This window comes from Bos taurus, chromosome 1 (assembly GCF_002263795.3).
Source record: "Bos taurus isolate L1 Dominette 01449 registration number 42190680 breed Hereford chromosome 1, ARS-UCD2.0, whole genome shotgun sequence".
NCBI classification, from domain to species: Eukaryota; Metazoa; Chordata; class Mammalia; order Artiodactyla; family Bovidae; genus Bos; species Bos taurus.
In genome coordinates, this window is record NC_037328.1 from 79416110 (window position 1) to 79427034 (window position 10925).

The following is a 10925-nucleotide window of genomic DNA, read 5'->3' on the forward strand; positions in this document are numbered from 1 at the left end:
AAATGGCAACCCACTCCAGTGTTCTTGCCTGGAGAATCCCAGGGATGGGAGAGCCTGATGGGCTGCCGTCTCTGGGGTCACACAGAGTCGGACACAACTGAAGTGACTTAGCAGCAGCATGGCTCCTTTAGGCCTCAGAATTGGAATAAAAGTAACTCTTAGTAGTTATTTTTTTTGCCTATATCCATATATCCTAAACCACTAACACAAATTTAATTATGCCCTTCATCACATCCTCTACCCAGGAACACATGATGAATCTCAAACTAAAGTAGGAATTCTAAAATATGGATATAAATTTATTTCCCCAAATTTACATGAATATAATAACCTATTGCTTGATTTACATAGTCTTAGAAGCTAGATTTCACGTACAGTTTCCATACTATATATTTTATGTACGGTTCCCATGAAATTAGATCTGACCTTTGAACCACAGGTTGTGGGATGGGTACTAATTCCTTAACTCTGGAGCACGTATGTTAGCATTGCTGAACCTCAGTTTCCTCATCCATACAACAAGGAATTTGATTTAGATGTCCTTACAGATCCTTCTGGTTCTAAATTTCTAAACGACACTACACATCGCTTCTCTTCTTTAGGGCTCAGTTTGTGCATCTGTAACCAACAGTTTTCATTCCAATCCCAAAGAAAGACAATGCCAAAGAATGCTCAAACTACCGCACAATTGCACTCAAACTACCGCACATAAAGTAATGCTCAAAATTCTCCGAGCCAGGCTTCAGCAGTACGTGAACTATGAACTTCCAGATGTTCAGGCTGGTTTTAGAAAAGGCAGAGGAACCAGAGATCAAATTGCTAACATCCGCTGGATCATGGAAAAAGCAAGAGAGTTCCAGAAAAACATCTATTTCTGCTTTATTGACTATGCCAAAGCCTTTGATTGTGTGGATCACAATAAACTGTGGAAAATTCTGAAAGAGATGGGAATACCAGACCACCTGACCTGCCTCTTGAGAAATCTGTATGCAGGTCAGGAAGAAACAGTTAGAACTGGACATGGAACAGCAGACCGGTTCCAAATAGGAAAAGGAGTATGTCAAGGCTGTATATTGTCACCCTGCTTATTTAACTTATATGCAGAGTACATAATGAGAAATGCTGGGCTGGAAGAAGCACAAGCTGGAATCAAGATAGCTGGGAGAAATATCAATAACCTCAGATATGCAGATGACACCACTCTTATGGCAGAAAGTGAAGAGGAACTAAAAAGCCTCTTGATGAAAGTGAAAGTGGAGAGTGAAAAAGTTGGCTTAAAGCTCAACATTCAAAAGACGAAGATCATGGTATCTGGTCCCATCACTTCATGGGAAATAGATGGGGAAACAGTGGAAACAGTGTCAGACTTTGTTTTTTAGGCTCCCAAATCACTGCATCCATGAAATTAAAAGAGGCTTACTCCTTGGAAGAAAAGTTATGACCACCTAGATAGTGTATTGAAAAGCAGAGACATTACTTTGCCAACAAAGGTCTGTCTAGTCAAGGCTATGGTTTATCCAGTGGTCATGTATGGATGCGAGAGTTGGATTGTGAAGAAAGCTGAGAGCCGAAGAATTGATGCTTTTGAACTGTGGTATTGGAGAAGACTTTTGAGAGTCCCTTGTACAGCAAGGAGATCCAGCCAGTCCATTCTAAAGGACATCAGTCCTGGGATTTCTTTGGAAGGAATGATGCTAAAGCTGAAACTCCAGTACTTTGGCCACCTCATGCAAAGAGTTGGCTCATTGGAAAAGACTCTGATGCTGGGAGGGATTGGGGGCAGGAGGAGAAGGGGACGACAGAGGATGAGATGGCTGGATGGCATCACTGATTTGATGGACGTGAGTCTGGGTGAACTCTGGGAGTTGGTGATGGACAGGGAGGCCTGGCGTGCTACGATTCATGGGGTTGCAAAGAGTCGGACATGACTGAGCGACTGAACTGAACTGAACTGAACTGAACCAACAGGGGGTTGAAATGGATAGTTCCTAATGCCCTTTGCAGCTCCATCAGCTTGTGGATCCACGTGAAAAGCCCTGTCTTCCACCTCATGTGTCATGCCTACTGGATACCATCATGCCTTACTTAGCCCTAGGAAAATGCCAGGTCACCTGCTGAACACCCAGAACTCGAGTGTGCCAAGAGAAGACTCAGAGATGGAGCTGCTTTTCTCGCTGGGAGCTCTAACTGCCACAGGACCAGGCTGCCATAGCCCTCAAAACAAAGGGAAATGTGTAGGCGGAGGGAGCGCCTCTGTTGTTTTCTTTTAGACGGTCTAGAAGTGAGGGTGAAATATCTGTACAAGGGTTTTGATTTGACACTCCAGCTGGGTCTGCAGTGAGGAGGGTGGGGGTGAGGGAGGCGCAAGACGTAAGACGGGTGACACTTTCTGCTGTACTGGGGAGACGGGGGTGACGGTGGAAAGGGAGAACTGGGGTGATGCTCAGGGTGAGCAGAGCACTCAGCCAGCATGTCTCAGTCTCTGCCCTTACTTGCTGACCCTGAACCTACAGTTCATTTGTATCTCTATGGAAAATCAAAAACTGTTCTTAACCCCTCATCTACATCTCCATCCTCATCCTCCCCCACAAAACCCGTATGCTTTTCAGGTTATAAGCACTTTGACATGTAAAATCTCTTCTGACCCACAAGACAACTCAATGAAATAGGTATCATTGCCTGGACTCTTCAGAGGAAGAGTCGGAGGTTCAGAAAGGGAACTGAAGTTGTTTAAGATCACCTAGGTTGTAGGGCTGAGATTGGAACAGAGTCCATTCTTTGAACTTCAAGTCCATATGTTTCCAGCTCCCAAATGGCTGCAAGGGTTGGAGTAAATGCAATCCTTGAAGTCAAGACTGTTAGTTGAAACCACATGTCTCCGAGTGGCTGCTTTCCTGAGGACTCCCAGAACCACACTCAGGAAAGGAGTCGTTGATCCATTCATGAGCTTAGTGAATCCTTGAAGTGGAGGGCACTCTGCACATTCTCTGCCCAGACTCTTCAAATTTCACATGGGGGAAGTGCAGCCCTCAGAGACATGTGCATGTTCAAAGTCAGGTAGAGAGCAATGGACAAGGCTAAGATTTCACCTGCTGGTCATTGCCATCTGCTCAGGCACTGCTCTCTTTTGATGGCTTTTTAGCTACCAGCAGCATTACAAGATCATGGCTACTCTAAAAGCCTCCACCATCACTGTGAGGTAAAGTAACATTTTCTTCCAGCAGGGACATGGGCAGAAGAACCATGAATGGAGGGAGGCCAACATACTCCGATCTCAGCTGTCATTTTGAATTTGATCTCCTCTGTGCCAGAAATCAGATTTATTGCTGGTGAGAATGGTGACTCATGCTCTTTTGATGCCAACCAACTAATTTATCCTGCTGTGGTTTGGTAGGTACAAATGTTTAGTATGTGAACAAAAATAGAGACCCACCCTCTCCCACCATGCGGGCCCTTAAGATTAGTCTTGCCCAAGCCTGAGGATGTCCTTGAACTCCAATCAAACTTTTACCTCAAATGTAATCTGTTTTATTCTAGGAATCACTGAAACTTGTAACCGAGTCATGAAGGATAGCAAACTGTATCAATAAAAGGGAAGAGTCTCATCTAAGAGTTCCCTGTCTTGAGTGTATTCTCTTTTTTATTATTATTAAATTGATCTGGTACCTTTGGCAGCTCATTTCCTCTCTCTGAGCCACATTATCCCTATCTGCTAAATGAGAGGGTTAAAGTGGGTGACTTTGGGGGATTATCTATTTTAAGGAGCTCCTTTGTTATAAGATCACACTTTTATCAGAGGCATCTCGTTACATCTCAGTTTTCCAATATGGTCTCGAGATGCTTTGGAGGTGAGGTTTAACCTGTGTTCTAGATGGGATTCTGCTCTACTTCTAAAAGGAAAAGGAAAGCTAATAAGAATGGTATCAATTTAACCTGTAAAAAGTTAACTTCAGGATGAGCAAAGGAGGTGCATACAACAAACTTCAGAACTTGACATGACTTAAGCTTTCTCACTCTCATTACAGTATTTCTTTTAAAATCTACTTTTCAGGCCAGATGGACAGGGCACACACCATAATCATCCAAGAGGTGAAGATGAATTCAGAGGAAACCTCTACAGGGATTGAAAGCAAATAACATGTTTTATTTTAATAGTCATGATCATTGTCTCAAGATTTAGCCAGCTTTGGTCCTGGAGAGCTGTCTGTATCAATTTTTCTAACATGATTGTGCAAACTCAGGTCTGAAACTTGGGTTTCTTCATTCACTTTTTCAACTAGTATCTCCTAAAATGCCTATGCAGTGCCAGGCACTTTTGCCATGGCTGTGGAAAAACAAGGATAATTTTAATACTACCCTGATCATAAGGACCTTAGGGTCTTCCCAGAGAAGATTTAACAGGCACACAGATTACTGTAGCTTAAGGCAGTGGCTTCAATGCCATGAGAAAGCTGGAGACAGTTGAGAGGAGAGAGATTCCATCTCACTGAAAGCTCCTCCCACAGGAAGTGGCCTCTCCAGTCTTGATGGTTGTCAGGCAAGATTTTAATTCATTGTGAATAAGCCAGTGATTGGGAGCCTACTTCTCTGTGATTTTTTTTTTTCATCTGTAGAATGTGATAAGAATAGTATCAACCTCATTGACTTGTGAGTAATATGTGATTTCACGTGTATTAAAGCTCTTAGAAAATTTCCTGGAACATTGTAAGTGCTCAAAACATTCATCATGATTTTTATTCTTAGCATCAGAGTAAAATTACCCCAAAGTTTCTTGCAGTCTCAAGAGAGAGATCCATGGAGGGAAGACCCATGCTCATAGACGTCTTTGTGTGTTACAGTGAAACCTACTCAGGTCTTCACAGGTGTCCAGGCTGTGTAGCTCAGAAGGGTGCCATCACTTTTTCCCTCTCCCTTAAACTCATCCTTCTGTCTCTCAAACACATCGTGCGTTTGCACACACACACACACACACACATGCACAACTGTTTCTGTCTGTAGAAGTTGGACTGTTTATCAAAAGCCCCAGATGTAGGAGTGTTTCAGATAATTTTTGGAAACTGAAATGATTTCAGAGATAATAAGCATCAAGACTGTGGGTGTAAAATAAAAACAATAGGTGAGTTCATAGTGAAATCTTTACATTGAGGAGAGATGGGTTTTCCTTTTTGCTGTCTTTTTTCCCAAAAGCATCATCATTTATGTGGTTTGAAAGTGATCTTTCCTCTGGAAATTAGACACCGTGATACACAACACAAAGACGTAGCTGATTAATTGTATGAACATCTCAATCTCTTTTGAGCGCAGCTTCGTCCTCCTTCAGGCATGGCAGCCTACAAGAATGAATTTGCTTTGAGTCATGTATTTTACATAAACCAAAGAGGTTACCCCTAAGATGAACTGTCTGGCTTACTCTTCCCTACCCCCACCGCGTCCCACACACCATCGCAGGAAGGTATTAGCAGTTTCAAAACTTGAACTTTCTCTCAAGCATTTCTTTACTTGAACCAATCAGGATTTCTACATTAAAAAAATTATTGTCACAGTGCCGTGTGTAATGAATGACTATGGGCATGTTGTTCTTTTAGATGTAAAGCTAATGAGACAGTATTTCTCATTTACCATCAGTGTGGCAAATACTAGGCAGAGGTACTGCTGTCTTGGATATTCAGCAGTGTTTTTTATCTCTCTGGTCACATTGTGAACAGAGACAAGCAGTTGCAAGAGGCTGACCAGGATGGGGGGTATTGAAATTTGTCTAATTTACCCCGCATCTCTTCTATTTTACAGATGGAGAGATCGAGGGCCAGAAAGAGAAAGCGACTTGTAGAAGGTCGCAGAGGGGTTAGAACCCAGAACTTTTGAATCGCAGTCCAGGATTCTAACAATAGAACAGAAGATTAGCACTAGCCCACAACCACAGTGCTCTCATAAAGTGTAATGACATGGTACAATAATATCTGACTTGAATGGTTGTTATGGGGGTAAATGAGATAACAAATGTGAAATATTCATGTAAAATCTTAGAGTGCTACCTAGGTGGTTGATAGAGTGCAGAACATCTATACAAGTCAAGGGAGAGATGAGGATTATTTTCCTCCTGCAAATAAAACAGAAGTAGTCCCAGGGTCATTTTAAATGTGTTTGCCTGATGCCTTCTTTTAGCCTGAAGTTTCCTTCGCATAGTTCAGCATGAGGGAGTTTCATGTCGTTCTAGACGAAAGATAATTTGTCTGTCTCTCATATAACTAGCAATCTCTAACCAAGCACAAATGTGGCTGAGGTCAAAAGCAGAAACACTACCCTAAACTTGAAAATGGCATTTGCAGACTTAAGCCTAGAGCAGGAATTCTTCACTCAAAGTGGGGGCTCCTCAGTCAAACAGGTAAATAGTACCTTTGGCACCACAAAGACTTCTTCTAGAGCGAGGAAGATGGGAAGAGACAGCAGAAGGTTACTTCACAAGAAGTTGGGCTCGAGAATAGAAGTCCTTGCTGTTCATGGGACTTTTCTGATAGGGATTTAAGACAAGCTGAGTCACCTGTGAGACTGGCAGCAACACCTTGGATGCTTGCATAAGCATGATCAGAATTGTTTGGTGCCGGCCACAGGAGGAAGTTCCCATGAGACAGAGTGTGGCTTAGAAATTTCGGACAATCTAAAATATGTTAACATAGAGCCAGACTGCCTCTGAGAAGACAGCACATAGTCTTAGAAGCCATTCTACAGGGGCTGTGGAAGGGGTGCTGAAAAGAGGCTGCAGACCAGACAAAGCCCCCTGCACAATGCCACCCTCTAAGAGTCTCTCTGAAAGCCTAGAATTCCTTTTTTCCATAGAGGGAGGATGCTGAAAGAGCTACGGGAGTTAGAATGGCAATGGACAGGATGGAAAATCTTTAAGCGGCCTCACCTTTCTTCTCCCATAAAAAGAGAGTGATGAGATCCTGCTCTCAGGGAAATGAAAGGGCAGTAACTTTCCAAAGCAATCAAAGATGCTGCCTCTAGTCCTATATTCAGGCCACATGTGGAAGTGCTTGCTTTCAGATGGATTGTGGGTTTTTGTTTTTTTTTTTTTCCAGCTCAAAGTCTTCTGTGGCTGAAATGATGTGATCCAGATTGTACAGTGGAGTTGCTCCATGCTAGGCGGTACCTGGCTTGGAGGGTCGCCTTCCATGGCCTAGCAAATACAGTACTGAGGTCGGGTACAGCAGGAGGTGGTAGTGGTACTGGGGTGTTGTAAGAGTTTTCTTGGAATCTATGATGCTGCTTTAAAAGACCAATGGGATCATCAGAGAATGTCCTGCTGTTTATCACAATGGGATCCATAGCACACTGATTCTATGAGATCCATGTTCTAGGGCCAACTTAGAGGAATGTTGCACATTCCATAGTCCCCCTCCCCATGTAGATTTGCATGTAAAGGCTCTGAGAAGGGCCAGAGCAAAGCAACCTGTTTCATTTTGAATAATCCTTCTTTTTTTTCTGACTTATTTGACCATGATAACCATTTTTACTTAACACTACAGTCATCCTGGGTTCTTATGCTCCATAGAAAATCCTTTGGGTAACATTTTTGGTTAATTCCATGGATTCAGTAGTCACTGACACAAGGACCCACAGAATGTTAACATTGAAAGCAACACAGGATTCAATGCCTTCTTCTACTTTTTAAATAAAGAAAGCAGAGACTTAGAAGTTTGTACCAAAGTAATGAACAACAGCCATTAATCCTGACCTTTAAGAACCTAAAATTCTAAAATGTCAACAAATGACTGTGTAACATTAGGTCATGGATTGTGATGTAATATTATATTATATATAAGGTTAAATGGGAGTTCCAAGAATACAGGAGTTGGAATGAATAGAACAGGTTTCTAATCTGAGGTATCTGCTTTTTTCACTCTTATGGCATGGGCCCATCACTTTTATTAGCACTGGGTACTCTCTCCTGTCTAAATTGGGGAAGATAAAGCTTGTCTGGCTAATTTCACAAGTTCTGGTGAGAATGAAGATAGAAAAAGGATGTGAAAGTGGTTTATAAATTGAAAGGTACTATGTAAATGGTAGAGATCCTTTTTCTCCCTAACAGGTTGATGTATCAGTTGACATTGGGAGGCATTGCCATTGTATACATTTTCCATCGATTTCCTGTTTCTTGAAGTTTGCTTGTATCTCTCCATACACTCCATCTTTTAACTGCTTTCCCAGGTTAGTGGGATGACCTCTGTGTGGATGCTCTCAGCAAAGTCACAAAGTCAGTTGCCCCCCTGGAATGAGACATGTAACCTAGGACCTTAACTCACACCCAGTCAAGCTGACTTGCAAGGGAAAGCAGAAAGCTATGGGCAGGGACAAACCCTCATAAACACCTGTGAAGGACACAAAGGCCTCTGAATTCTGTCTTGTCGGGACTGAACAAAAGAAAAGGAAGAAACCAACATTAGTACCAGGAGAAAAGAGAGTGACAGAGACAGAAAGACTCGGTTCATGAAGCCTGGGTATCTTATCTCTGGAATGTTATTGATAACCTAAGTGTAGTGTGAGATCTTAAGTGAAATGAATTGGTGGTTTCAGTTCCGGATATGGTATGCAAAGAAAAAAAAATTGCTCTTTGAAATTCAGAGCTTCCTCGTCTGGGCTTCAGGAAGCCACACGCCTGAAGCTGAGTGTGGAAACTGACTCATTTCTAGCCCTTTGAGATTAGCCTTTCCAGCCCCCAGACTGTGGGCAGGATCTGAGGCCTATTGGGTCCAGCCAAGCCTGGAGAAGGAGATCAGAAAGAAAAGTGTTGGATACACACCTCTTTTCGGGTGCTCGACCTCCCAGAAGGTTCTAGGCGCAGTGGACCTTCTGGACAAACTACTCCCAAAGCTCTTCAACTTGCAGTTGGTAGTAGGTGGGTGGCCTAAAGTGGGAGGAAACAAAAATTCAAAAGCAGTAACTACCTAATTTTTAAGGAGACATTAAAGCAGGTTGTCTGGCTGACCCACTTGGTGGACCAACTTGACTGTGAGGTTTTGAGTGTGAAGGATATCATATGTTTCCATACCAACCAGCCCGCAGAAGCAATGAGTCATTTTCCATGACTGCCCCAACAATCTGTGGATCTGGTATTCTATGGGCCACTCAGGGACAGGGGAGCCCCAGGGGTATTTAAAATAACTTCTAGGAAGAGAAAAGCATGTTAAAAATCACATTTTCCCATTTTTTATTTACACTTCAAACATGATTGCCCATGATGTGTCAGTTAAACTGAAGCAGGGAACCCCAGGCATGACAGGAGGGAACTCAGATTTCCTAGAAGGGTCATTCCAAGCTTGACCCTTTAGACCTTAAATCAGCAGTTTCCAGACTGCCTGCAGACCATCTCAGTGAGAGAAATAGCCCCTAAGATGATCTTTTATTTCAATCTGATTGACGTATTAAAAAAACCTGAACAATGTGTTTGAAGATAATGTGAAGAATGCTGGTTTAAATGAGAAGCTAGTGAGAGACAAGATGATATTGGGGAACGGGGACCAGCAAAAGACCTGGCTGAGGGTCAGGAGCCCAGAGTTTACCAGCTCCATGGCCTCTGGCAATCCACTTAATCTCTCTAAACCTCACTTGTTCATCTATAAAGGGAGAACACTAATTTAAAAATACAGCACACATGTGAAGGCATTTGCCTTATAAATGGTAAACGCTGTGCAAAGGTTCATAGTTATTACTACCTATAAGCTTTTAAACATTAATGATGAATCTGTGTTAGAAGTGAAAAGTTTAGACTTCATCATAGAATAAGCATTCGTCTTCTCAATTTCTACATCTGGAAAGCACTCATGAAACACTTTAACTCACATTATTGACTTATTTGCATGGCACTTCCAAAAAAATATCCGAAATAGCTCACATGATATAGAGGTAACAATCTCATTTTTAAAAAAAAACAGATAAAAGATTAAGACCTGGCCAGGAAAGAAGAGGACAGTGAGGAAGAAGAGAACTCAGAATTATAATAACTTTACTGAAGCATAGAGTGTGATTTTTGAGCCTCCCAGCAGCTTAGACAAAGAGGGAACTTTGCAGTATTATGCAGTACTTTTAATCCAGTAAAGGAAGAATAGTTATGTATGGATTGGGAAGGGGGACCAAACCCTTCTTGGCCCTAAAGTCTACACGAAATGTATCATTTACATCTTTATTTAAGCGATTTGAAAAAATAAAATGAACAGGATCTTCAAAAGCACACAGCAAAGATACCGTTCCAGTCTAACCACTAAGAGATATTTCCCTTTGTGAATCAGTGCTTGCCTTCCCAGAACAAACAAACAGCAAGATGATTAATAGAAGAAGCAGGCTGCCTTTAAAAAATAGGGCAGTGAAAATCAGAATGTTTGCCCCTGGCAGGGGCTTGCCACTAACCCAGGTACTCACAGAGGCAGTCACCATTCATTAGGGGAGTCCAGTCAGCAAGGCAATCTACGAGGTGCCTTGCACAAGGTCACCTGGTGTCTCTGAAACTGACTCTGCATTCTGAGTTCCTTAATATGATTTTTTAGGTCACAGTGTTCTAGGCAAAGCTCCCTATTGATGTACATCTCTCATGCAAGATTTAGATCACCTCTTTTCGGGCAGAGCTCCATGGAAACACCGCCCATGATTTCTGAAGTGGAGACTGATTGAATCCCAGTAATGCCCAGCTAGAGTGGACAGTGAGTCTGCAGCTGACCCGTTGCTGGACAGTTGGCAAGCCTGAGACTCCCAGAATATAGTCCTTAGAGGCCACTATTGTTTTGATGCCACAGTAAATTCCTGTTTACCTAAGGTGGCTAGGCAATGAAATATTCTGGGCAATGGAAAATTCTGGTTCATGTTGTTGCCATCTATATCATTTACTGATACTTGGTCTCCAAATACTAAATTGCAACACACTTTGCTAAACACTA

At 42.4% G+C, this 10925-nt stretch overlaps 1 long non-coding RNA gene across 1 annotated transcript; it reads right to left on the reverse strand.

Moving 5' to 3' along the window:
- Positions 1-2957: 2957 nt before the first annotated feature.
- Positions 2958-10640, reverse strand: LOC101906248 (uncharacterized). Its single transcript, XR_233317.5, has 3 exons — positions 10414-10640; positions 8798-8902; positions 2958-5330 (listed from the first exon to the last, which is right to left on the reverse strand). It is a non-coding gene; the product is annotated as an uncharacterized lncRNA (long non-coding RNA).
- Positions 10641-10925: the final 285 nt, after the last annotated feature.